Source organism: Ranitomeya imitator, chromosome 1 (genome assembly GCF_032444005.1).
Source record: "Ranitomeya imitator isolate aRanImi1 chromosome 1, aRanImi1.pri, whole genome shotgun sequence".
Lineage (NCBI taxonomy): Eukaryota > Metazoa > Chordata > Amphibia > Anura > Dendrobatidae > Ranitomeya > Ranitomeya imitator.
The window spans coordinates 13,286,777-13,312,853 of record NC_091282.1 but is presented as its reverse complement, the minus strand read 5'-3'; the positions used below and the strand labels follow the sequence as shown (position 1 = coordinate 13,312,853).

Genomic DNA, 26,077 nt, shown 5'->3' with positions numbered 1-26,077 from the left:
GAATCCTCCAGTCCTGTATAATATCCCAGCAGTCACCTCTCCGCTCATCACCCAGAATCCTCCAGTGCTGTATAATGTCCCAGCAGTCACCTCTCTGCTCATCACCCAGAATCCTCCAGTGCTGTATAATATCCCAGCAGTCACCTCTCCGCTCATCACCCAGAATCCTCCAGTCCTGTATAATGTCCCAGCAGTCACCTCTCCGCTCATCACCCAGAATCCTCCAGTGCTGTATAATGTCCCAGCAGTCACCTCTCTGCTCATCACCCAGAATCCTCCAGTGCTGTATAATATCCCAGCAGTCACCTCTCCGCTCATCACCCAGAATCCTCCAGTGCTGTATAATCTCCCAGCAGTCACCTGTCCGCTCATCACCCAGAATCCTCCAGTCCTGTATAATGTCCCAGCAGTCACCTCTCTGCTCATCACCCAGAATCCTCCAGTCCTGTATAATGTCCCAGCAGTCACCTCTCCGCTCATCACCCAGAATCCTCCAGTGCTGTATAATCTCCCAGCAGTCACCTCTCCGCTCATCACCCAGAATCCTCCAGTCCTGTATAATGTTCCAGCAGTCACCTCTCCGGTCATCACCCAGAATCCTCCAGTCCTGTATAATGTCCCAGCAGTCACCTCTCCGCTCATCACCCAGAATCCTCCAGTGCTGTATAATGTCCCAGCAGTCACCTCTCCGCTCATCACCCAGAATCCTCCAGTCCTGTATAATGTTCCAGCAGTCACCTCTCCGGTCATCACCCAGAATCCTCCAGTCCTGTATAATGTTCCAGCAGTCACCTCTCCGGTCATCACCCAGAATCCTCCAGTCCTGTATAATGTCCCAGCAGTCACCTCTCCGCTCATCACCCAGAATCCTCCAGTGCTGTATAATGTCCCAGCAGTCACCTCTCCGCTCATCACCCAGAATCCTCCAGTGCTGTATAATGTCCCAGCAGTCACCTCTACGCTCATCACCCAGAATCCTCCAGTCCTGTATAATGTCCCAGCAGTCACATCTCCGCTCATCACCCAGAATCCTCCAGTCCTGTATAATGTCCCAGCAGTCACCTCTCCGCTCATCACCCAGAATCCTCCAGTGCTGTATAATGTCCCAGCAGTCACCTCTCCGCTCATCTCCCAGAATCCTCCAGTGCTGTATAATGTCCCAGCAGTCACCTCTCCGCTCATCACCCAGAATCCTCCAGTGCTGTATAATGTCCCAGCAGTCACCTCTCCGCTCATCACCCAGAATCCTCCAGTCCTGTATAATGTTCCAGCAGTCACCTCTCCGCTCATCACCCAGAATCCTCCAGTCCTGTATAATGTCCCAGCAGTCACCTCTCCGCTCATCTCCCAGAATCCTCCAGTGCTGTATAATGTCCCAGCAGTCACCTCTCCGCTCATCTCCCAGAATCCTCCAGTGCTGTATAATGTCCCAGCAGTCACCTCTCCGCTCATCTCCCAGAATCCTCCAGTGCTGTATAATGTCCCAGCAGTCACCTCTCCGCTCATCTCCCAGAATCCTCCAGTGCTGTATAATGTCCCAGCAGTCACCTCTCCGCTCATCTCCCAGAATCCTCCAGTGCTGTATAATGTCCCAGCAGTCACCTCTCCGCTCATCACCCAGAATCCTCCAGTGCTGTATAATGTCCCAGCAGTCACCTCTCCGCTCATCTCCCAGAATCCTCCAGTGCTGTATAATGTCCCAGCAGTCACCTCTCCGCTCATCTCCCAGAATCCTCCAGTCCTGTATAATCTCCCAGCAGTCACCTCTCCGCTCATCACCCAGAATCCTCCAGTGCTGTATAATGTCCCAGCAGTCACCTCTCTGCTCATCACCCAGAATCCTCCGGTCCTGTATAATGTCCCAGCAGTCACCTCTCCGCTCATCACCCAGAATCCTCCAGTACTGTATAATCTCCCAGCAGTCACCTCTCCGCTCATCCCCCAGAATCCTCCAGTCCTGTATAATCTCCCAGCAGTCACCTCTCCGCTCATCTCCCAGAATCCTCCAGTGCTGTATAATGTCCCAGCAGTCACCTCTCTGCTCATCACCCAGAATCCTCCGGTCCTGTATAATCTCCCAGCAGTCACCTCTCCGCTCATCACCCAGAATCCTCCAGTCCTGTATAATGTCCCAGCAGTCACCTCTCCGCTCATCACCCAGAATCTTCCAGTGCTGTATAATGTCCCAGCAGTCACCTCTCCGCTCATCACCCAGAATCCTCCAGTGCTGTATAATGTCCCAGCAGTCACCTCTCCACTCATCACCCAGAATCCTCCAGTCCTGTATAATGTCCCAGCAGTCACCTCTCCGCTCATCACCCAGAATCCTCCAGTGCTGTATAATGTCCCAGCAGTCACCTCTCCGCTCATCACCCAGAATCCTCCAGTCCTGTATAATGTCCCAGCAGTCACCTCTCCGCTCATCACCCAGAATCCTCCAGTGCTGTATAATGTCCCAGCAGTCACCTCTCCGCTCATCACCCAGAATCCTCCAGTCCTGTATAATGTCCCAGCAGTCACCTCTCTGCTCATCACCCAGAATCCTCCAGTCCTGTATAATGTCCCAGCAGTCACCTCTCCACTCATCACCCAGAATCCTCCAGTGCTGTATAATGTTCCAGCAGTCACCTCTCCGCTCATCACCCAGAATCCTCCAGTCCTGTATAATGTCCCAGCAGTCACCTCTCCGCTCATCACCCAGAATCCTCCAGTGCTGTATAATGTCCCAGCAGTCACCTCTCCGCTCATCACCCAGAATCCTCCAGTCCTGTATAATGTCCCAGCAGTCACCTCTCCACTCATCACCCAGAATCCTCCAGTGCTCTATTATGTCCCAGCAGTCACCTCTCCGCTCATCACCCAGAATCCTCCAGTGCTGTATAATGTCCCAGCAGTCACCTCTCCACTCATCACCCAGAATCCTCCAGTCCTGTATAATGTCCCAGCAGTCACCTCTCCGCTCATCACCCAGAATCCTCCAGTGCTGTCCTGTATAATGTCCCAGCAGTCACCTCTCCGCTCATCACCCAGAATCCTCCAGTGCTGTATAATGTCCCAGCAGTCACCTCTCCGCTCATCACCCAGAATCCTCCAGTCCTGTATAATGTCCCAGCAGTCACCTCTCCGCTCATCACCCAGAATCCTCCAGTCCTGTATAATGTCCCAGCAGTCACCTCTCCGCTCATCACCCAGAATCCTCCAGTCCTGTATAATGTCCCAGCAGTCACCTCTCCGCTCATCACCCAGAATGCTCCAGTCCTGTATAATGTCCCAGCAGTCACCTCTCCGCTCATCACCCAGAATCCTCCAGTCCTGTATAATGTCCCAGCAGTCACCTCTCCGCTCATCACCCAGAATCCTCCAGTCCTGTATAATGTCCCAGCAGTCACCTCTCCGCTCATCACCCAGAATCCTCCAGTCCTGTATAATGTCCCAGCAGTCACCTCTCCGCTCATCACCCAGAATCCTCCAGTCCTGTATTATGTCCCAGCAGTCACCTCTCCGCTCATCACCCAGAATCCTCCAGTGCTGTATAATGTCCCAGCAGTCACCTCTCCGCTCATCACACAGAATCCTCCAGTCCTGTATAATGTCCCAGCAGTCACCTCTCCGCCCATCACCCAGAATCCTCCAGTCCTGTATTATGTCCCAGCAGTCACCTCTCCGCTCATCACCCAGAATCCTCCAGTGCTGTATAATGTCCCAGCAGTCACATCTCCGCTCATCACCCAGAATCCTCCAGTCCTGTATAATGTCCCAGCAGTCACCTCTCCGCTCATCACCCAGAATCCTCCAGTGCTGTATAATGTCCCAGCAGTCACCTCTCCGCTCATCTCCCAGAATCCTCCGGTCCTGTATAATGTCCCAGCAGTCACCTCTCCGCTCATCTCCCAGAATCCTCCGGTCCTGTATAATGTCCCAGCAGTCACCTCTCCGCTCATCTCCCAGAATCCTCCAGTGCTGTATAATGTCCCAGCAGTCACCTCTCTGCTCATCACCCAGAATCCTCCAGTGCTGTATAATGTCCCAGCAGTCACCTCTCCGCTCATCACCCAGAATCCTCCAGTGCTGTATAATGTCCCAGCAGTCACCTCTCCGCTCATCACCCAGAATCGTCCAGTGCTGTATAATGTCCCAGCAGTCACCTCTCCGCTCATCACCCAGAATCCTCCAGTGCTGTATAATGTCCCAGCAGTCACCTCTCCGCTCATCTCCCAGAATCCTCCAGTGCTGTATAATGTCCCAGCAGTCACCTCTCCGCTCATCACCCAGAATCCTCCAGTGCTGTATAATCTCCCAGCAGTCACCTCTCCGCTCATCACCCAGAATCCTCCAGTGCTGTATAATGTCCCAGCAGTCACCTCTCCGCTCATCACCCAGAATCCTCCAGTGCTGTATAATGTCCCAGCAGTCACCTCTCCGCTCATCTCCCAGAATCCTCCGGTCCTGTATAATGTCCCAGCAGTCACCTCTCCGCTCATCTCCCAGAATCCTCCAGTGCTGTATAATGTCCCAGCAGTCACCTCTCCGCTCATCTCCCAGAATCCTCCGGTCCTGTATAATGTCCCAGCAGTCACCTCTCCGCTCATCACCCAGAATCCTCCAGTCCTGTATAATGTCCCAGCAGTCACCTCTCCGCTCATCACCCAGAATCCTCCAGTGCTGTATAATGTCCCAGCAGTCACCTCTCCGCTCATCACCCAGAATCCTCCAGTGCTGTATAATGTCCCAGCAGTCACCTCTCCACTCATCACCCAGAATCCTCCAGTCCTGTATAATGTCCCAGCAGTCACCTCTCCACTCATCACCCAGAATCCTCCAGTGCTGTATAATGTCCCAGCAGTCACCTCTCCACTCATCACCCAGAATCCTCCAGTGCTGTATAATGTCCCAGCAGTCACCTCTCCACTCATCACCCAGAATCCTCCAGTGCTGTATAATGTCCCAGCAGTCACCTCTCCGCTCATCACCCAGAATCCTCCAGTGCTGTATAATGTTCCAGCAGTCACCTCTCCACTCATCACCCAGAATCCTCCAGTCCTGTATAATCTCCCAGCAGTCACCTCTCCGCTCATCACCCAGAATCCTCCAGTGCTGTATAATGTTCCAGCAGTCACCTCTCCACTCTTCACCCAGAATCCTCCAGTCCTGTATAATCTCCCAGCAGTCACCTCTCTGCTCATCACCCAGAATCCTCCAGTGCTGTATAATGTTCCAGCAGTCACCTCTCCACTCATCACCCAGAATCCTCCAGTCCTGTATAATCTCCCAGCAGTCACCTCTCCGCTCATCACCCAGAATCCTCCAGTGCTGTATAATGTCCCAGCAGTCACCTCTCCGCTCATCACCCAGAATCCTCCAGTCCTGTATAATGTCCCAGCAGTCACCTCTCCGCTCATCACCCAGAATCCTCCAGTCCTGTATAATGTCCCAGCAGTCACCTCTCCGCTCATCACCCAGAATCCTCCAGTGCTGTATAATGTCCCAGCAGTCACCTCTCCGCTCATCACCCAGAATCCTCCAGTGCTGTATAATGTCCCAGCAGTCACCTCTCCGCTCATCACCCAGAATCCTCCAGTCCTGTATAATGTCCCAGCAGTCACCTCTCCGCTCATCACCCAGAATCCTCCAGTGCTGTATAATGTCCCAGCAGTCACCTCTCCGCTCATCACCCAGAATCCTCCAGTGCTGTATAATGTCCCAGCAGTCACCTCTCCGCTCATCACCCAGAATCCTCCAGTCCTGTATAATGTCCCAGCAGTCACCTCTCCGCTCATCACCCAGAATCCTCCAGTGCTGTATAATGTCCCAGCAGTCACCTCTCCGCTCATCACCCAGAATCCTCCAGTCCTGTATAATGTCCCAGCAGTCACCTCTCCACTCAACACCCAGAATCCTCCAGTGCTCTATTATGTCCCAGCAGTCACCTCTCCGCTCATCACCCAGAATCCTCCAGTCCTGTATAATGTCCCAGCAGTCACCTCTCCGCTCATCACCCAGAATCCTCCAGTGCTGTATAATGTCCCAGCAGTCACCTCTCCGCTCATCACCCAGAATCCTCCAGTGCTGTATAATGTCCCAGCAGTCACCTCTCCGCTCATCACCCAGAATCCTCCAGTCCTGTATAATGTCCCAGCAGTCACCTCTCCGCTCATCACCCAGAATCCTCCAGTGCTGTATAATGTCCCAGCAGTCACCTCTCCGCTCATCACCCAGAATCCTCCAGTCCTGTATAATGTCCCAGCAGTCACCTCTCCACTCAACACCCAGAATCCTCCAGTGCTCTATTATGTCCCAGCAGTCACCTCTCCGCTCATCACCCAGAATCCTCCAGTGCTGTATAATGTCCCAGCAGTCACCTCTCCGCTCATCACCCAGAATCCTCCAGTCCTGTATTATGTCCCAGCAGTCACCTCTCCGCTCATCACCCAGAATCCTCCAGTCCTGTATAATGTCCCAGCAGTCACCTCTCCGCTCATCAGCCAGAATCCTCCAGTGCTGTATAATGTCCCAGCAGTCACCTCTCCGCTCATCACCCAGAATCCTCCAGTCCTGTATAATGTCCCAGCAGTCACCTCTCCACTCATCACCCAGAATCCTCCAGTCCTGTATAATGTCCCAGCAGTCACCTCTCCGCTCATCACCCAGAATCCTCCAGTGCTGTATAATGTCCCAGCAGTCACCTCTCCGCTCATCACCCAGAATCCTCCAGTCCTGTATAATGTCCCAGCAGTCACCTCTCCGCTCATCACCCAGAATCCTCCAGTGCTGTATAATCTCCCAGCAGTCACCTCTCCGCTCATCACCCAGAATCCTCCAGTGCTGTATAATGTCCCAGCAGTCACCTCTCCGCTCATCACCCAGAATCCTCCAGTGCTGTATAATGTCCCAGCAGTCACCTCTCCGCTCATCACCCAGAATCCTCCAGTCCTGTATAATGTCCCAGCAGTCACCTCTCCACTCATCGCCCAGAATCCCCCAGTCCTGTATAATGTCCCAGCAGTCACCTCTCCACTCATCACCCAGAATCCTCCAGTGCTGTATAATGTCCCAGCAGTCACCTCTCCGCTCATCACCCAGAATCCTCCAGTGCTGTATAATGTCCCAGCAGTCACCTCTCCGCTCATCACCCAGAATCCTCCAGTGCTGTATAATGTCCCAGCAGTCACCTCTCCGCTCATCACCCAGAATCCTCCAGTCCTGTATAATGTCCCAGCAGTCACCTCTCCGCTCATCACCCAGAATCCTCCAGTGCCGTCCTGTATAATGTCCCAGCAGTCACCTCTCCGCTCATCACCCAGAATCCTCCAGTGCTGTATAATGTCCCAGCAGTCACCTCTCCGCTCATCACCCAGAATCCTCCAGTGCTGTATAATGTCCCAGCAGTCACCTCTCCGCTCATCACCCAGAATCCTCCAGTCCTGTATAATGTCCCAGCAGTCACCTCTCCGCTCATCCCCCAGAATCCTCCAGTCCTGTATAATGTCCCAGCAGTCACCTCTCCACTCATCACCCAGAATCCTCCAGTGCTGTATAATGTCCCAGCAGTCACCTCTCCGCTCATCACCCAGAATCCTCCAGTGCTGTATAATGTCCCAGCAGTCACCTCTCCGCTCATCACCCAGAATCCTCCAGTGCTGTATAATGTCCCAGCAGTCACCTCTCCGCTCATCACCCAGAATCCTCCAGTGCTGTATAATGTCCCAGCAGTCACCTCTCTGCTCATCACCCAGAATCCTCCAGTCCTGTATAATGTCCCAGCAGTCACCTCTCCGCTCATCACCCAGAATCCTCCAGTGCTGTATAATGTCCCAGCAGTCACCTCTCTGCTCATCACCCAGAATCCTCCAGTCCTGTATAATCTCCCAGCAGTCACCTCTCCACTCATCACCCAGAATCCTCCAGTGCTGTATAATGTCCCAGCAGTCACCTCTCCACTCATCACCCAGAATCCTCCAGTGCTGTATAATGTCCCAGCAGTCACCTCTCCGCTCATCACCCAGAATCCTCCAGTGCTGTATAATGTCCCAGCAGTCACCTCTCCACTCATCACCCAGAATCCTCCAGTGCTGTATAATGTCCCAGCAGTCACCTCTCCGCTCATCACCCAGAATCCTCCAGTGCTGTATAATGTCCCAGCAGTCACCTCTCCGCTCATCACCCAGAATCCTCCAGTGCTGTATAATGTCCCAGCAGTCACCTCTCCGCTCATCACCCAGAATCCTCCAGTCCTGTATAATCTCCCAGCAGTCACCTCTCCGCTCATCACCCAGAATCCTCCAGTCCTGTATAATGTCCCAGCAGTCACCTCTCCGCTCATCACCCAGAATCCTCCAGTCCTGTATAATGTCCCAGCAGTCACCTCTCCGCTCATCACCCAGAATCCTCCAGTCCTGTATAATGTCCCAGCAGTCACCTCTCCACTCATCACCCAGAATCCTCCAGTGCTGTATAATGTCCCAGCAGTCACCTCTCCGCTCATCACCCAGAATCCTCCAGTGCTGTATAATTTCCCAGCAGTCACCTCTCCGCTCATCACCCAGAATCCTCCAGTGCTGTATAATGTCCCAGCAGTCACCTCTCCGCTCATCACCCAGAATCCTCCAGTGCTGTATAATGTCCCAGCAGTCACCTCTCCGCTCATCACCCAGAATCCTCCAGTGCTGTATAATGTTCCAGCAGTCACCTCTCCACTCATCACCCAGAATCCTCCAGTGCTGTATAATGTCCCAGCAGTCACCTCTCCACTCATCACCCAGAATCCTCCAGTCCTGTATAATCTCCCAGCAGTCACCTCTCTGCTCATCACCCAGAATCCTCCAGTCCTGTATAATGTCCCAGCAGTCACCTCTCCGCTCATCACCCAGAATCCTCCAGTGCTGTATAATGTTCCAGCAGTCACCTCTCCACTCATCACCCAGAATCCTCCAGTCCTGTATAATGTCCCAGCAGTCACCTCTCCGCTCATCACCCAGAATCCTCCAGTCCTGTATAATGTCCCAGCAGTCACCTCTCCGCTCATCACCCAGAATCCTCCAGTCCTGTATAATGTCCCAGCAGTCACCTCTCCACTCATCACCCAGAATCCTCCAGTGCTGTATAATGTCCCAGCAGTCACCTCTCCGCTCATCACCCATAATCCTCCAGTGCTGTATAATGTCCCAGCAGTCACCTCTCCGCTCATCACCCAGAATCCTCCAGTCCTGTATAATGTCCCAGCAGTCACCTCTCCGCTCACCACCCAGAATCCTCCAGTCCTGTATAATGTCCCAGCAGTCACCTCTCCGCTCATCACCCAGAATCCTCCAGTGCTGTATAATGTCCCAGCAGTCACCTCTCCGCTCACCACCCAGAATCCTCCAGTCCTGTATAATGTCCCAGCAGTCACCTCTCCGCTCATCACCCAGAATCCTCCAGTCCTGTATAATGTCCCAGCAGTCACCTCTCCGCTCATCACCCAGAATCCTCCAGTCCTGTATAATGTCCCAGCAGTCACCTCTCCGCTCATCACCCAGAATCCTCCAGTGCTGTATAATCTCCCAGCAGTCACCTCTCCGCTCATCACCCAGAATCCTCCAGTCCTGTATAATCTCCCAGCAGTCACCTCTCCGCTCATCACCCAGAATCCTCCAGTCCTGTATAATCTCCCAGCAGTCACCTCTCCGCTCATCACCCAGAATCCTCCAGTCCTGTATAATCTCCCAGCAGTCACCTCTCCGCTCATCACCCAGAATCCTCCAGTCCTGTATAATGTCCCAGCAGTCACCTCTCCGCTCATCACCCAGAATCCTCCAGTGCTGTATAATCTCCCAGCAGTCTCCTCTCCGTTCATCACCCAGAATCCTCCAGTCCTGTATAATGTCCCAGCAGTCACCTCTCCGCTCATCACCCAGAATCCTCCAGTCCTGTATAATGTCCCAGCAGTCACCTCTCCGCTCATCACCCAGAATCCTCTAGTGCTGTATAATGTCCCAGCAGTCACCTCTCCGCTCATCACCCAGAATCCTCTAGTGCTGTATAATGTCCCAGCAGTCACCTCTCCTCTCATCACCCAGAATCCTCCAGTCCTGTATAATGTCCCAGCAGTCACCTCTCCGCTCATCACCCAGAATCATCCAGTCCTGTATAATGTCCCAGCAGTCACCTCTCCGCTCATCACCCAGAATGCTCCAGTGCTGTCCTGTATAATGTCCCAGCAGTCACCTCTCCGCTCATCACCCAGAATCCTCCAGTGCCTTCCTGTATAATGTCCCAGCAGTCACCTCTCCGCTCATCACCCAGAATCCTTCAGTCCTGTATAATGTCCCAGCAGTCACCTCTCCGCTCATCACCCAGAATCCTCCAGTCCTGTACAATGTCCCAGCAGTCACCTCTCCGCTCATCACCCAGAATCCTCCAGTGCTGTATAATGTCCCAGCAGTCACCTCTCCGCTCATCACCCAGAATCCTCCAGTGCTGTATAATGTCCCAGCAGTCACCTCTCCGCTCATCACCCAGAATCCTCCAGTCCTGTATTATGTCCCAGCAGTCACCTCTCCGCTCATCACCCAGAATCCTCCAGTGCTGAATAATCTCCCAGCAGTCACCTGTCCGCTCATCCCCCAGAATCCTCCAGTCCTGTATAATGTCCCAGCAGTCACCTCTCCGCTCATCACCCAGAATCCTCCAGTGCTGTATAATGTCCCAGCAGTCACCTCTCCGCTCATCACCCAGAATCCTCCAGTCCTGTATAATGTCCCAGCAGTCACCTCTCCGCTCATCACCCAGAATCCTCCAGTCCTGTATAATGTCCCAGCAGTCACCTCTCCGCTCATCACCCAGAATCCTCCAGTCCTGTATTATGTCCCAGCAGTCACCTCTCCGCTCATCACCCAGAATCCTCCAGTCCTGTATAATGTCCCAGCAGTCACCTCTCCGCTCATCACCCAGAATCCTCCAGTGCTGTATAATGTCCCAGCAGTCACCTCTCCGCTCATCACCCAGAATCCTCCAATGCTGTATAATGTCCCAGCAGTCACCTCTCCGCTCATCACCCAGAATCCTCCAGTGTCATCCTGTATAATGTCCCAGCAGTCACCTCTCCGCTCATCACCCAGAATCCTCCAGTCCTGTATAATGTCCCAGCAGTCACCTCTCCGCTCATCACCCAGAATCCTCCAGTGCAGTATAATGTCCCAGCAGTCACCTCTCCGCTCATCACCCAGAATCCTCCAGTGCTGTATAATGTCCCAGCAGTCACCTCTCCGCTCATCACCCAGAATCCTCCAGTGCTGTATAATGTCCCAGCAGTCACCTCTCCACTCATCACCCAGAATCCTCCAGTGCTGTATAATGTCCCAGCAGTCACCTCTCCACTCATCACCCAGAATCCTCCAGTGCTGTATAATGTCCCAGCAGTCACCTCTCCGCTCATCACCCAGAATCCTCCAGTCCTGTATAATGTCCCAGCAGTCACCTCTCCGCTCATCCCCCAGAATCCTCCAGTGCTGTATAATGTCCCAGCAGTCACCTCTCCGCTCATCACCCAGAATCCTCCAGTCCTGTATAATGTCCCAGCAGTCACCTCTCCGCTCATCACCCAGAATCCTCCAGTGTCATCCTGTATAACGTCCCAGCAGTCACCGCTCCACTCAACCAGAATCCTCCAGTGCTGTATAATGTCCCAGCAGTCACCTCTCCGCTCATCACCCAGAATCCTCCAGTGCTGTATAATGTTCCAGCAGTCACCTCTCTGCTCATCACCCAGAATCCTCCAGTGCTGTATAATCTCCCAGCAGTCACTTCTCCGTTCATCACCCAGAATCCTCCAGTCCTGTATAATGTCCCAGCAGTCACCTCTCCGCTCATCACCCAGAATCCTCCAGTCCTGTATAATGTCCCAGCAGTCACCTCTCCGCTCATCACCCAGAATCCTCCAGTGCTGTATAATCTCCCAGCAGTCACCTCTCCGCTCATCACCCAGAATCCTCCAGTCCTGTCTAATGTCCCAGCAGTCACCTCTCCGCTCATCACCCAGAATCCTCCAGTGCTGTATAATGTCCCAGCAGTCACCTCTCCGCTCATCACCCAGAATCCTCCAGTCCGGTATAATGTCCCAGCAGTCACCTCTCCGCTCATCACCCAGAATCCTCCGGTCCTGTATAATGTCCCAGCAGTCACCTCTCCGCTCATCACCCAGAATCCTCCAGTCCTGTATAATGTCCCAGCAGTCACCTCTCCGCTCATCACCCAGAATCCTCCAGTCCTGTATAATGTCCCAGCAGTCACCTCTCCGCTCATCACCCAGAATCCTCCAGTGCCGTCCTGTATAATGTCCCAGCAGTCACCTCTCCGCTCATCACCCAGAATCCTCCAGTGCTGTATAATGTCCCAGCAGTCACCTCTCCGCTCATCACCCAGAATCCTCCAGTCTTGTATTATGTCCCAGCAGTCACCTCTCCGCTCATCACCCAGAATCCTCCAGTCCTGTATAATGTCCCAGCAGTCACCTCTCTGCTCATCACCCAGAATCCTCCAGTGCTGTATAATGTCCCAGCAGTCACCTCTCCGCTCATCACCCAGAATCCTCCAGTCCTGTATAATCTCCCAGCAGTCACCTCTCCGCTCATCACCCAGAATCCTCCAGTGCTGTATAATGTCCCAGCAGTCACCTCTCCGCTCATCACCCAGAATCCTCCAGTCCTGTATAATGTCCCAGCAGTCACCTCTCCGCTCATCACCCAGAATCCTCCAGTCCTGTATAATGTCCCAGCAGTCACCTCTCCGCTCATCACCCAGAATCCTCCAGTGCCGTCCTGTATAATGTCCCAGCAGTCACCTCTCCGCTCATCACCCAGAATCCTCCAGTGCTGTATAATGTCCCAGCAGTCACCTCTCCGCTCATCACCCAGAATCCTCCAGTCTTGTATTATGTCCCAGCAGTCACCTCTCCGCTCATCACCCAGAATCCTCCAGTGCTGTATAATGTCCCAGCAGTCACCTCTCTGCTCATCACCCAGAATCCTCCAGTGCTGTATAATGTCCCAGCAGTCACCTCTCCGCTTATCACCCAGAATCCCCCAGTGCTGTATAATGTCCCAGCAGTCACCTCTCCGCTCATCACCCAGAATCCTCCAGTGCTGTATAATGTCCCAGCAGTCACCTCTCCGCTCATCACCCAGAATCCTCCAGTGCTGTATAATGTCCCAGCAGTCACCTCTCCGCTCATCACCCAGAATCCTCCAGTCCTGTATAATCTCCCAGCAGTCACCTCTCCGCTCATCACCCAGAATCCTCCAGTCCTGTATAATGTCCCAGCAGTCACCTCTCCGCTCATCACCCAGAATCCTCCAGTCCTGTATAATCTCCCAGCAGTCACCTCTCCGCTCATCACCCAGAATCCTCCAGTGCTGTATAATCTCCCAGCAGTCACCTCTCCGCTCATCACCCAGAATCCTCCAGTCCTGTATAATCTCCCAGCAGTCACCTCTCCGCTCATCACCCAGAATCCTCCAGTGCTGTATAATGTCCCAGCAGTCACCTCTCTGCTCATCACCCAGAATCCTCCAGTGCTGTATAATGTCCCAGCAGTCACCTCTCTGCTCATCACCCAGAATCCTCCAGTGCTGTATAATCTCCCAGCAGTCACCTCTCCGCTCATCACCCAGAATCCTCCAGTCCTGTATAATGTCCCAGCAGTCACCTCTCCGCTCATCACCCAGAATCCTCCAGTCCTGTATAATGTCCCAACAGTCACCTCTCCGCTCATCACCCAGAATCCTCCAGTGCCGTCCTGTATAATGTCCCAGCAGTCACCTCTCCGCTCATCACCCAGAATCCTCCAGTGCTGTATAATGTCCCAGCAGTCACCTCTCCGCTCATCACCCAGAATCCTCCAGTGCTGTATAATGTCCCAGCAGTCACCTCTCCGCTCATCACCCAGAATCCTCCAGTGCTGTATAATGTCCCAGCAGTCACCTCTCCGCTCATCACCCAGAATCCTCCAGTGCTGTATAATGTCCCAGCAGTCACCTCTCCGCTCATCACCCAGAATCCTCCAGTCCTGTATAATCTCCCAGCAGTCACCTCTCTGCTCATCACCCAGAATCCTCCAGTCCTGTATAATGTCCCAGCAGTCACCTCTCCGCTCATCACCCAGAATCCTCCAGTCCTGTATAATGTCCCAGCAGTCACCTCTCCGCTCATCACCCAGAATCCTCCAGTGCTGTATAATGTCCCAGCAGTCACCTCTCCGCTCATCACCCAGAATCCTCCAATGCTGTATAATGTCCCAGCAGTCACCTCTCCGCTCATCACCCAGAATCCTCCAGTGCTCTATTATGTCCCAGCAGTCACCTCTCCGCTCATCACCCAGAATCCTCCAGTGCTGTATAATCTCCCAGCAGTCACCTCTCCGCTCATCACCCAGAATCCTCCAGTGCTCTATTATGTCCCAGCAGTCACCTCTCCGCTCATCACCCAGAATCCTCCAGTGCTGTATAATGTCCCAGCAGTCACCTCTCCGCTCATCACCCAGAATCCTCCAGTGCTCTATTATGTCCCAGCAGTCACCTCTCCGCTCATCACCCAGAATCCTCCAGTGCTGTATAATCTCCCAGCAGTCACCTCTCCGCTCATCACCCAGAATCCTCCAGTGCTCTATTATGTCCCAGCAGTCACCTCTCCGCTCATCACCCAGAATCCTCCAGTGCTGTATAATGTCCCAGCAGTCACCTCTCCGCTCATCACCCAGAATCCTCCAGTCCTGTATAATGTCCCAGCAGTCACCTCTCCGCTCACCACCCAGAATCCTCCAGTCCTGTATAATGTCCCAGCAGTCACCTCTCCGCTCATCACCCAGAATCCTCCAGTGCTGTATAATGTCCCAGCAGTCACCTCTCCGCTCATCACCCAGAATCCTCCAGTCCTGTATAATGTCCCAGCAGTCACCTCTCCGCTCATCACCCAGAATCCTCCAGTGCTGTATAATGTCCCAGCAGTCACCTCTCCGCTCATCACCCAGAATCCTCCAGTCCTGTATAATGTCCCAGCAGTCACCTCTCCGCTCACCACCCAGAATCCTCCAGTCCTGTATAATGTCCCAGCAGTCACCTCTCCGCTCATCACCCAGAATCCTCCAGTGCTGTATAATGTCCCAGCAGTCACCTCTCCGCTCATCACCCAGAATCCTCCAGTCCTGTATAATGTCCCAGCAGTCACCTCTCCGCTCATCACCCAGAATCCTCCAGTGCTGTATAATGTCCCAGCAGTCACCTCTCCGCTCATCACCCAGAATCCTTCAGTCCTGTATAATGTCCCAGCAGTCACCTCTCCGCTCATCACCCAGAATCCTCCAGTCCTGTATAATGTCCCAGCAGTCACCTCTCCGCTCATCACCCAGAATCCTCCAGTCCTGTATAATGTCCCAGCAGTCACCTCTCCGCTCATCACCCAGAATCCTCCAGTCCTGTATTATGTCCCAGCAGTCACCTCTTCGCTCATCACCCAGAATCCTCCAGTGCTGTATAATGTCCCAGCAGTCACCTCTCCGCTCATCACCCAGAATCCTCCAGTCCTGTATAATGTCCCAGCAGTCACCTCTCCGTTCATCACCCAGAATCCTCCAGTGCTGTGTAATGCCCCAGCAGTCACCTCTCCGCTCATCACCCAGAATCCTCCAGTGCTGTATAATGTCCCAGCAGTCACCTCTCCACTCATCACCCAGAATCCTCCAGTCCTGTATAATGTCCCAGCAGTCACCTCTCCGTTCATCACCCAGAATCCTCCAGTGCTGTATAATGTCCCAGCAGTCACCTCTCCGCTCATCACCCAGAATCCTCCAGGGCTGTATAATGTCCCAGCAGTCACCTCTCCGCTCATCACCCAGAATCCTCCAGTCCTGTATAATGTCCCAGCAGTCACCTCTCCGCTCATCACCCAGAATCCTCCAGTGCTGTATAATGTCCCAGCAGTCACCTCTCCGCTCATCACCCAGAATCCTCCAGTCCTGTATAATGTCCCAGCAGTCACCTCTCTGCTCATCACCCAGAATCCTCCGGTCCTGTATAATGTCCCAGCAGTCACCTCTCCGCTCATCACCCAGAATCCTCCAGTGCTGTATAATGTCCCAGCAGTCACCTCTCCACTCATCACCCAGAATCCTCCAGTGCTGTATAATGTCCCAGCAGTCACCTCTCCGCTCATCACCCAGAATCCTCCAGTGCTGTATAATGTCCCAGCAGTCACCTCTCCGCTCATCACCCAGAATCCTCCAGTGTCATCCTGTATAATGTCCCAGCAGTCACCTCTCCGCTCATCACCCAGAATCCTCCAGTGCTGTATAATCTCCCAGCAGTCACCTCTCCGCTCATCACCCAGAATCCCCCAGTCCTGTATAATGTTCCAGCAGTCACCTCTCTGCTCATCACCCAGAATCCTCCAGTGCTGTATAATGTTCCAGCAGTCACCTCTCTGCTCATCACCCAGAATCCTCCAGTGCTGTATAATCTCCCAGCAGTCACTTCTCCGTTCATCACCCAGAATCCTCCAGTCCTGTATAATGTCCCAGCAGTCACCTCTCCGCTCATCACCCAGAATCCTCCAGTGCCGTCCTGTATAATGTCCCAGCAGTCACCTCTCCGCTCATCACCCAGAATCCTCCAGTCCGGTATAACGTCCCAGCAGTCACCTCTCCGCTCATCACCCAGAATCCTCCAGTGCTGTATAATGTCCCAGCAGTCACCTCTCCGCTCATCACCCAGAATCCTCCAGTCCGGTATAATGTCCCAGCAGTCACCTCTCCGCTCATCACCCAGAATCCTCCAGTCCGGTATAACGTCCCAGCAGTCACCTCTCCGCTCATCACCCAGAATCCTCCAGTGCTGTATAATGTCCCAGCAGTCACCTCTCCGCTCATCACCCAGAATCCTCCAGTGCGGTATAATGTCCCAGCAGTCACCTCTCCGCTCATCACCCAGAATCCTCCAGTCCGGTATAACGTCCCAGCAGTCACCTCTCCGCTCATCACCCAGAATCCTCCAGTGCTGTATAATGTCCCAGCAGTCACCTCTCCGCTCATCACCCAGAATCCTCCAGTGCTGTATAATGTCCCAGCAGTCACCTCTCCGCTCATCACCCAGAATCCTCCAGTCCTGTATAATGTCCCAGCAGTCACCTCTCCGCTCATCACCCAGAATCCTCCAGTCCTGTATAATGTCCCAGCAGTCACCTCTCCGCTCATCACCCAGAATCCTCCAGTCCTGTATAATCTCCCAGCAGTCACCTCTCCGCTCATCACCCAGAATCCTCCAGTCCTGTATAATGTCCCAGCAGTCACCTCTCTGCTCATCACCCAGAATCCTCCAGTGCTGTATAATGTCCCAGCAGTCACCTCTCCGCTCATCACCCAGAATCCTCCAGTGCTGTATAATGTCCCAGCAGTCACCTCTCCGCTCATCACCCAGAATCCTCCAGTGCTGTATAATGTCCCAGCAGTCACCTCTCTGCTCATCACCCAGAATCCTCCAGTCCTGTATAATCTCCCAGCAGTCACCTCTCCGCTCATCACCCAGAATCCTCCAGTGCAGTATAATCTCCCAGCAGTCACCTCTCCGCTCATCACCCAGAATCCTCCAGTGCTGTATAATGTCCCAGCAGTCACCTCTCCGCTCATCACCCAGAATCCTCCAGTGCTGTATAATGTCCCAGCAGTCACCTCTCCGCTCATCACCCAGAATCCTCCAGTGCTGTATAATGTCCCAGCAGTCACCTCTCTGCTCATCACCCAGAATCCTCCAGTGCTGTATAATCTCCCAGCAGTCACCTCTCCGCTCATCACCCAGAATCCTCCAGTCCTGTATAATGTCCCAGCAGTCACCTCTCCGCTCATCACCCAGAATCCTCCAGTCCTGTATAATGTCCCAACAGTCACCTCTCCGCTCATCACCCAGAATCCTCCAGTGCCGTCCTGTATAATGTCCCAGCAGTCACCTCTCCGCTCATCACCCAGAATCCTCCAGTGCTGTATGATCTCCCAGCAGTCACCTCTCCGCTCATCACCCAGAATCCTCCAGTGCTGTATAATGTCCCAGCAGTCACCTCTCCGCTCATCACCCAGAATCCTCCAGTGCTGTATAATGTCCCAGCAGTCACCTCTCCGCTCATCACCCAGAATCCTCCAGTGCTGTATAATATCCCAGCAGTCACCTCTCCGCTCATCACCCAGAATCCTCCAGTCCTGTATAATGTCCCAGCAGTCACCTCTCCGCTCATCACCCAGAATCCTCCAGTGCTGTATAATATCCCAGCAGTCACCTCTCCGCTCATCACCCAGAATCCTCCAGTCCTGTATAATGTCCCAGCAGTCACCTCTCCGCTCATCACCCAGAATCCTCCAGTCCTGTATAATCTCCCAGCAGTCACCTCTCCGCTCATCACCCAGAATCCTCCAGTCCTGTATAATCTCCCAGCAGTCACCTCTCCGCTCATCACCCAGAATCCTCCAGTCCTGTATAATGTCCCAGCAGTCACCTCTCTGCTCAACACCCAGAATCCTCCAGTGCTGTATAATGTCCCAGCAGTCACCTCTCCGCTCATCACCCAGAATCCTCCAGTCCTGTATAATGTCCCAGCAGTCACCTCTCCGCTCATCACCCAGAATCCTCCAGTCCTGTATAATGTCCCAACAGTCACCTCTCCGCTCATCACCCAGAATCCTCCAGTGCCGTCCTGTATAATGTCCCAGCAGTCACCTCTCCGCTCATCACCCAGAATCCTCCAGTGCTGTATAATGTCCCAGCAGTCACCTCTCCGCTCATCACCCAGAATCCTCCAGTGCTGTATAATGTCCCAGCAGTCACCTCTCCGCTCATCACCCAGAATCCTCCAGTGCTGTATAATGTCCCAGCAGTCACCTCTCCGCTCATCACCCAGAATCCTCCAGTGCTGTTTAATGTCCCAGCAGTCACCTCTCCGCTCATCACCCAGAATCCTCCAGTCCTGTATAATGTCCCAGCAGTCACCTCTCCGCTCATCACCCAGAATCATCCAGTCCTGTATAATGTCCCAGCAGTCACCTCTCCGCTCATCACCCAGAATCCTCCAGTGCTGTATAATGTCCCAGCAGTCACCTCTCCGCTCATCACCCAGAATCCTCCAGTCCTGTATAATGTCCCAACAGTCACCTCTCCGCTCATCACCCAGAATCCTCCAGTGCCTTCCTGTATAATGTCCCAGCAGTCACCTCTCCGCTCATCACCCAGAATCCTCCAGTGCCTTCCTGTATAATGTCCCAGCAGTCACCTCTCCGCTCATCACCCAGAATCCTCCAGTCCTGTATTATGTCCCAGCAGTCACCTCTCCGCTTATCACCCAGAATCCTCCAGTGCTGTATAATGTCCCAGCAGTCACCTCTCCGCTCATCATCCAGAATCCTCCAGTGCTGTATAATGTCCCAGCACTCACCTCTCCGCTCATCACCCAGAATGCTCCAGTGCCGTCCTGTATAATGTCCCAGCAGTCACCTCTCCGCTCATCACCCAGAATCCTTCAGTCCTGTATAATGTCCCAGCAGTCACCTCTCTGCTCATCACCCAGAATCCTCCAGTCCTGTATAATCTCCCAGCAGTCACCTCTCCGCTCATCACCCAGAATCCTCCAGTGCTGTATAATGTCCCAGCAGTCACCTCTCCGGTCATCACCCAGAATCCTCCAGTGCTGTATAATGTCCCAGCAGTCACCTCTCTGCTCATCACCCAGAATCCTTCAGTCCTGTATAATGTCCCAGCAGTCACCTCTCCGCTCATCACCCAGAATCCTCCAGTCCTGTATAATGTCCCAGCAGTCACCTCTCCTCTCATCACCCAGAATCCTCCAGTGCTGTATAATGTCCCAGCAGTCACCTCTCCGCTCATCACCCAGAATCCTCCAGTGCTGTATAATGTCCCAGCAGTCACCTCTCCGCTCATCACCCAGAATCCTCCAGTGCTGTATAATATCCCAGCAGTCACCTCTCCGCTCATCACCCAGAATCCTCCAGTCCTGTATAATGTCCCAGCAGTCACCTCTCCGCTCATCACCCAGAATCCTCCAGTCCTGTATAATCTCCCAGCAGTCACCTCTCCGCTCATCACCCAGAATCCTCCAGTCCTGTATAATCTCCCAGCAGTCACCTCTCCGCTCATCACCCAGAATCCTCCAGTCCTGTATAATGTCCCAGCAGTCACCTCTCTGCTCAACACCCAGAATCCTCCAGTGCTGTATAATGTCCCAGCAGTCACCTCTCCGCTCATCACCCAGAATCCTCCAGTCCTGTATAATGTCCCAGCAGTCACCTCTCCGCTCATCACCCAGAATCCTCCAGTCCTGTATAATGTCCCAACAGTCACCTCTCCGCTCATCACCCAGAATCCTCCAGTCCTGTATAATGTCCCAGCAGTCACCTCTCTGCTCAACACCCAGAATCCTCCAGTGCTGTATAATGTCCCAGCAGTCACCTCTCCTCTCATCACCCAGAATCCTCCGGTCCTGTATAATGTCCCAGCAGTCACCTCTCCGCTCATCACCCAGAATCCTCCAGTCCTGTATAATGTCCCAGCAGTCACCTCTCCGCTCATCACCCAGAATCCTCCAGTGCTGTATAATGTCCCAGCAGTCACCTCTCCGCTCATCACCCAGAATCCTCCAGTGCTGTATAATGTCCCAGCAGTCACCTCTCCGCTCATCACCCAGAATCCTCCAGTGCTGTATAATGTCCCAGTAGTCACCTCTCCGCTCATCACCCAGAATCCTCCAGTGCTGTATAATGTCCCAGCAGTCACCTCTCCGCTCATCACCCAGAATCCTCCAGTGCTGTTTAATGTCCCAGCAGTCACCTCTCCGCTCATCACCCAGAATCCTCCAGTCCTGTATAATGTCCCAGCAGTCACCTCTCCGCTCATCACCCAGAATCATCCAGTCCTGTATAATGTCCCAGCAGTCACCTCTCCGCTCATCACCCAGAATCCTCCAGTGCTGTATAATGTCCCAGCAGTCACCTCTCCGCTCATCACCCAGAATCCTCCAGTCCTGTATAATGTCCCAACAGTCACCTCTCCGCTCATCACCCAGAATCCTCCAGTGCCTTCCTGTATAATGTCCCAGCAGTCACCTCTCCGCTCATCACCCAGAATCCTCCAGTGCCTTCCTGTATAATGTCCCAGCAGTCACCTCTCCGCTCATCACCCAGAATCCTCCAGTCCTGTATTATGTCCCAGCAGTCACCTCTCCGCTTATCACCCAGAATCCTCCAGTGCTGTATAATGTCCCAGCAGTCACCTCTCCGCTCATCATCCAGAATCCTCCAGTGCTGTATAATGTCCTAGCACTCACCTCTCCGCTCATCACCCAGAATGCTCCAGTGCCGTCCTGTATAATGTCCCAGCAGTCACCTCTCCGCTCATCACCCAGAATCCTTCAGTCCTGTATAATGTCCCAGCAGTCACCTCTCTGCTCATCACCCAGAATCCTCCAGTCCTGTATAATCTCCCAGCAGTCACCTCTCCGCTCATCACCCAGAATCCTCCAGTGCTGTATAATGTCCCAGCAGTCACCTCTCCGGTCATCACCCAGAATCCTCCAGTGCTGTATAATGTCCCAGCAGTCACCTCTCTGCTCATCACCCAGAATCCTTCAGTCCTGTATAATGTCCCAGCAGTCACCTCTCCGCTCATCACCCAGAATCCTCCAGTCCTGTATAATGTCCCAGCAGTCACCTCTCCTCTCATCACCCAGAATCCTCCAGTGCTGTATAATGTCCCAGCAGTCACCTCTCCACTCATCACCCAGAATCCTCCAGTGCTGTATAATGTCCCAGCAGTCACCTCTCCACTCATCACCCAGAATCCTCCAGTCCTGTATAATGTCCCAGCAGTCACCTCTCTGCTCATCACCCAGAATCCTCCAGTCCTGTATAATCTCCCAGCAGTCACCTCTCCGCTCATCACCCAGAATCCTCCAGTGCTGTATAATGTCCCAGCAGTCACCTCTCCGGTCATCACCCAGAATCCTCCAGTGCTGTATAATGTCCCAGCAGTCACCTCTCTGCTCATCACCCAGAATCCTCCAGTCCTGTATAATCTCCCAGCAGTCACCTCTCCGCTCATCACCCAGAATCCTCCAGAGCTGTATAATGTCCCAGCAGTCACCTCTCCGCTCATCACCCAGAATCCTCCAGTGCTGTATAATGTCCCAGTAGTCACCTCTCCGCTCATCACCCAGAATCCTCCAGTGCTGTATAATGTCCCAGCAGTCACCTCTCCGCTCATCACCCAGAATCCTCCAGTGCTGTATAATGTCCCAGCAGTCACCTCTCCGCTCATCACCCAGAATCCTCCAGTCCTGTATAATGTCCCAGCAGTCACCTCTCCGCTCATCACCCAGAATCATCCAGTCCTGTATAATGTCCCAACAGTCACCTCTCCGCTCATCACCCAGAATCCTCCAGTGCTGTATAATGTCCCAGCAGTCACCTCTCCGCTCATCACCCAGAATCCTCCAGTCCTGTATAATGTCCCAACAGTCACCTCTCCGCTCATCACCCAGAATCCTCCAGTCCTGTATAATGTCCCAGCAGTCACCTCTCCGCTCATCACCCAGAATCCTCCAGTCCTGTATAATGTCCCAACAGTCACCTCTCCGCTCATCACCCAGAATCCTCCAGTGCCGTCCTGTATAATGTCCCAGCAGTCACCTCTCCGCTCATCACCCAGAATCCTCCAGTGCCTTCCTGTATAATGTCCCAGCAGTCACCTCACCGCTCATCACCCAGAATCCTCCAGTGCTGTATAATATCCCAGCAGTCACCTCTCCGCTCATCATCCAGAATCCTCCAGTCCTGTATAATGTCCCAGCAGTCACCTCTCCACTCATCACCCAGAATCCTCCAGTGCTGTATAATATCCCAGCAGTCACCTCTCCGCTCATCATCCAGAATCCTCCAGTCCTGTATAATGTCCCAGCAGTCACCTCACCGCTCATCACCCAGAATCCTCCAGTGCTGTATAATATCCCAGCAGTCACCTCTCCGCTCATCACCCAGAATCCTCCAGTCCTGTATAATGTCCCAGCAGTCACCTCTCCACTCATCACCCAGAATCCTCCAGTGCTGTATAATATCCCAGCAGTCACCTCTCCGCTCATCATCCAGAATCCTCCAGTGCTGTATAATGTCCCAGCAGTCACCTCTCCGCTCATCACCCAGAATCCTCCAGTCCTGTATAATGTCCCAGCAGTCACCTCTCCGCTCATCACCCAGAATCCTCCAGTGCTGTATAATGTCCCAGCAGTCACCTCTCCGCTCATCATCCAGAATCCTCCAGTGCTGTATAATGTCCCAGCAGTCACCTCTCCGCTCATCACCCAGAATGCTCCAGTGCCGTCCTGTATAATGTCCCAGCAGTCACCTCTCCGCTCATCACCCAGAATCCTCCAGTGCTGTATAATGTCCCAGCAGTCCCCTCTCCGCTCATCACCCAGAATCCTCCAGTGCTGTATAATGTCCCAGCAGTCACCTCTCCACTCATCACCCAGAATCCTCCAGTGCTGTATAATGTCCCAGCAGTCACCTCTCCGGTCATCACCCAGAATCCTCCAGTGCTGTATAATGTCCCAGCAGTCACCTCTCTGCTCATCACCCAGAATCCTTCAGTCCTGTATAATGTCCCAGCAGTCACCTCTCCACTCATCACCCAGAATCCTCCAGTGCTGTATAATGTCCCAGCAGTCACCTCTCTGCTCATCACCCAGAATCCTCCAGTCCTGTATAATCTCCCAGCAGTCACCTCTCCGCTCATCACCCAGAATCCTCCAGTGCTGTATAATGTCCCAGCAGTCACCTCTCCGCTCATCACCCAGAATCCTCCAGTGCTGTATAATCTCCCAGCAGTCACCTCTCCGCTCATCACCCAGAATCCTCCAGTCCTGTATAATGTCCCAGCAGTCACCTCTCCACTCATCACCCAGAATCCTCCAGTGCTGTATAATGTCCCAGCAGTCACCTCTCCGGTCATCACCCAGAATCCTCCAGTGCTGTATAATGTCCCAGCAGTCACCTCTCCGGTCATCACCCAGAATCCTCCAGTGCTGTATAATGTCCCAGCAGTCACCTCTCCGGTCATCACCCAGAATCCTCCAGTCCTGTATAATGTCCCAGCAGTCACCTCTCCGGTCATCACCCAGAATCCTCCAGTGCTGTATAATGTCCCAGCAGTCACCTCTCCGCTCATCACCCAGAATCCTCCAGTGCTGTATAATGTCCCAGCAGTCACCTCTCCGCTCATCACCCAGAATCCTCCAGTCCTGTATAATGTCCCAGCAGTCACCTCTCCGCTCATCACCCAGAATCCTCCAGTGCTGTATAATGTCCCAGCAGTCACCTCTCCAGTCATCACCCAGAATCCTCCAGTGCTGTATAATCTCCCAGCAGTCACCTCTCCGCTCATCACCCAGAATCCTCCAGTGCTGTACAATGTCCCAGCAGTCACCTCTCCACTCATCACCCAGAATCCTCCAGTCCTGTATAATCTCCCAGCAGTCACCTCTCCGCTCATCACCCAGAATCCTCCAGTGCTGTCCTGTATAATCTCCCAGCAGTCACCTCTCCGCTCATCACCCAGAATCCTCCAGTGCTGTATAATGTCCCAGCAGTCACCTCTCCGCTCATCACCCAGAATCCTCCAGTCCTGTATAATCTCCCAGCAGTCACCTCTCCGCTCAGCAGCTCAATCATCTTGTTGCTGAGCTCCAGGATCTTCTTGTTCCTCTCATGTAGCAGGGAGTGCGGGGGAGGCTCTGTGATGGGGCCCGGGCTCCGCCCTCCTGACTCCTGGAGATGGATGATGGGAGTCACACCGTCCCCCGGTGTCTTCCTCACTATGGTGTAATCCTGTGTATGGAGAGAGACACTTAGGGAGAAGATTCCTTCCCGACTCCAGATCTGACAATCAGTAGAAATCCCGGGATCAATAACCGTCTCCAGTAATCTGGGGCCATAACCGGGAATATTATTCCCCTCCGGACAGACATCCCGGCCCCTCTACAGCTCTTATAGGGAATCCCCATGACAACTCCTCCGGGCAGAGAGCTCCACACAATCACTGCTCTTACAGTAAAGAATCCTTCTCTCTATTCTGGATGTCGGACTTGTCACAGAACACAATAAAGCTGATAGAAATGTAGAGGAGTTACCTCTCCGCTCAGCAGGGAGATGATCTCCAGGGCGAAGTGGAATAATCTTCTGGTGGTCTCATCCCTGTCCTCGTCCATCCTCGGGGTCATTCAGGAGGAGGAGGGATGAGCACTGGATCAGCTGGAGGGATCTCGTCCTGCCGGCGTCTTCATGATGAAGGAGAAGATACAAATCATAGAGACAATACAAACTTTAAGGCCGGGGTCACACTTGCGAGTGCAATGCGAGAAACTCGCACGAGTCTCTCGCCTCAATTCCCGTCACTGCCACCGGCTCTCAGGAACGTTGCGTTCAGCTACATAGAAATACATGCATCCGCACACTCCTGTCCCAGCGGCAGTGCCGGGAATTGAGGCGAGAGACTCGGCATAAGGGGTTAAATCTCTAGTTTTTCCAAGTCTAGGAGTCCAGTAGGTGGAGTCATTCAGTGACCATGGCTGTTTTTGTGCAGATCAAAGAGATTATGTGATATTTAAAAACTCTACCTATTACCAGAACCATCATAATCCTGTCAAAACCAGCGATCAACGTAAACCATATCAGTAGTAGAGATTATCTAGTACTTCCCATTAAAGGGAATCTGTTGGCAGGTTTTTGCTATAGAATCTGAGAGCAGCATGATGTTGGGACAGAGACTCTGATGTGTCACTTACTGGGTTGCTTTGCTGCCTATTTGATAAAATCCCTGTTTTCAGGGCTGCAGATCTAGCAGTTCTCTGACTGCTGAGCTCTGTATAATCCCATCCACACCACTGATTGGCAGCTCTCTGTACACTGCGCTCAGGCAGAAAGCTGCCAGTTTTGGGGGCAGCATTCTACAGACCTCATATATATGGACGACCACCTGTCAGCAGGATTACTAGTCCTCCCGTGATA

At 53.1% G+C, this 26,077-nt stretch overlaps 1 protein-coding gene across 1 annotated transcript in view; it reads right to left on the bottom strand.

Moving 5' to 3' along the window:
- The window catches only part of LOC138657430 (oocyte zinc finger protein XlCOF7.1-like), a 44,204-nt gene that overhangs the window by 14,662 nt on the left and 3,465 nt on the right, over positions 1-26,077 (bottom strand). The window contains exons 2-3 of the mRNA XM_069745219.1: positions 25,201-25,347; positions 24,719-24,898 (exon numbers count right to left, since the gene is read on the bottom strand). The gene's annotated coding sequence lies outside the window, so the exon portion shown is untranslated. The remainder of the gene's footprint in view (positions 1-24,718; positions 24,899-25,200; positions 25,348-26,077) is intronic.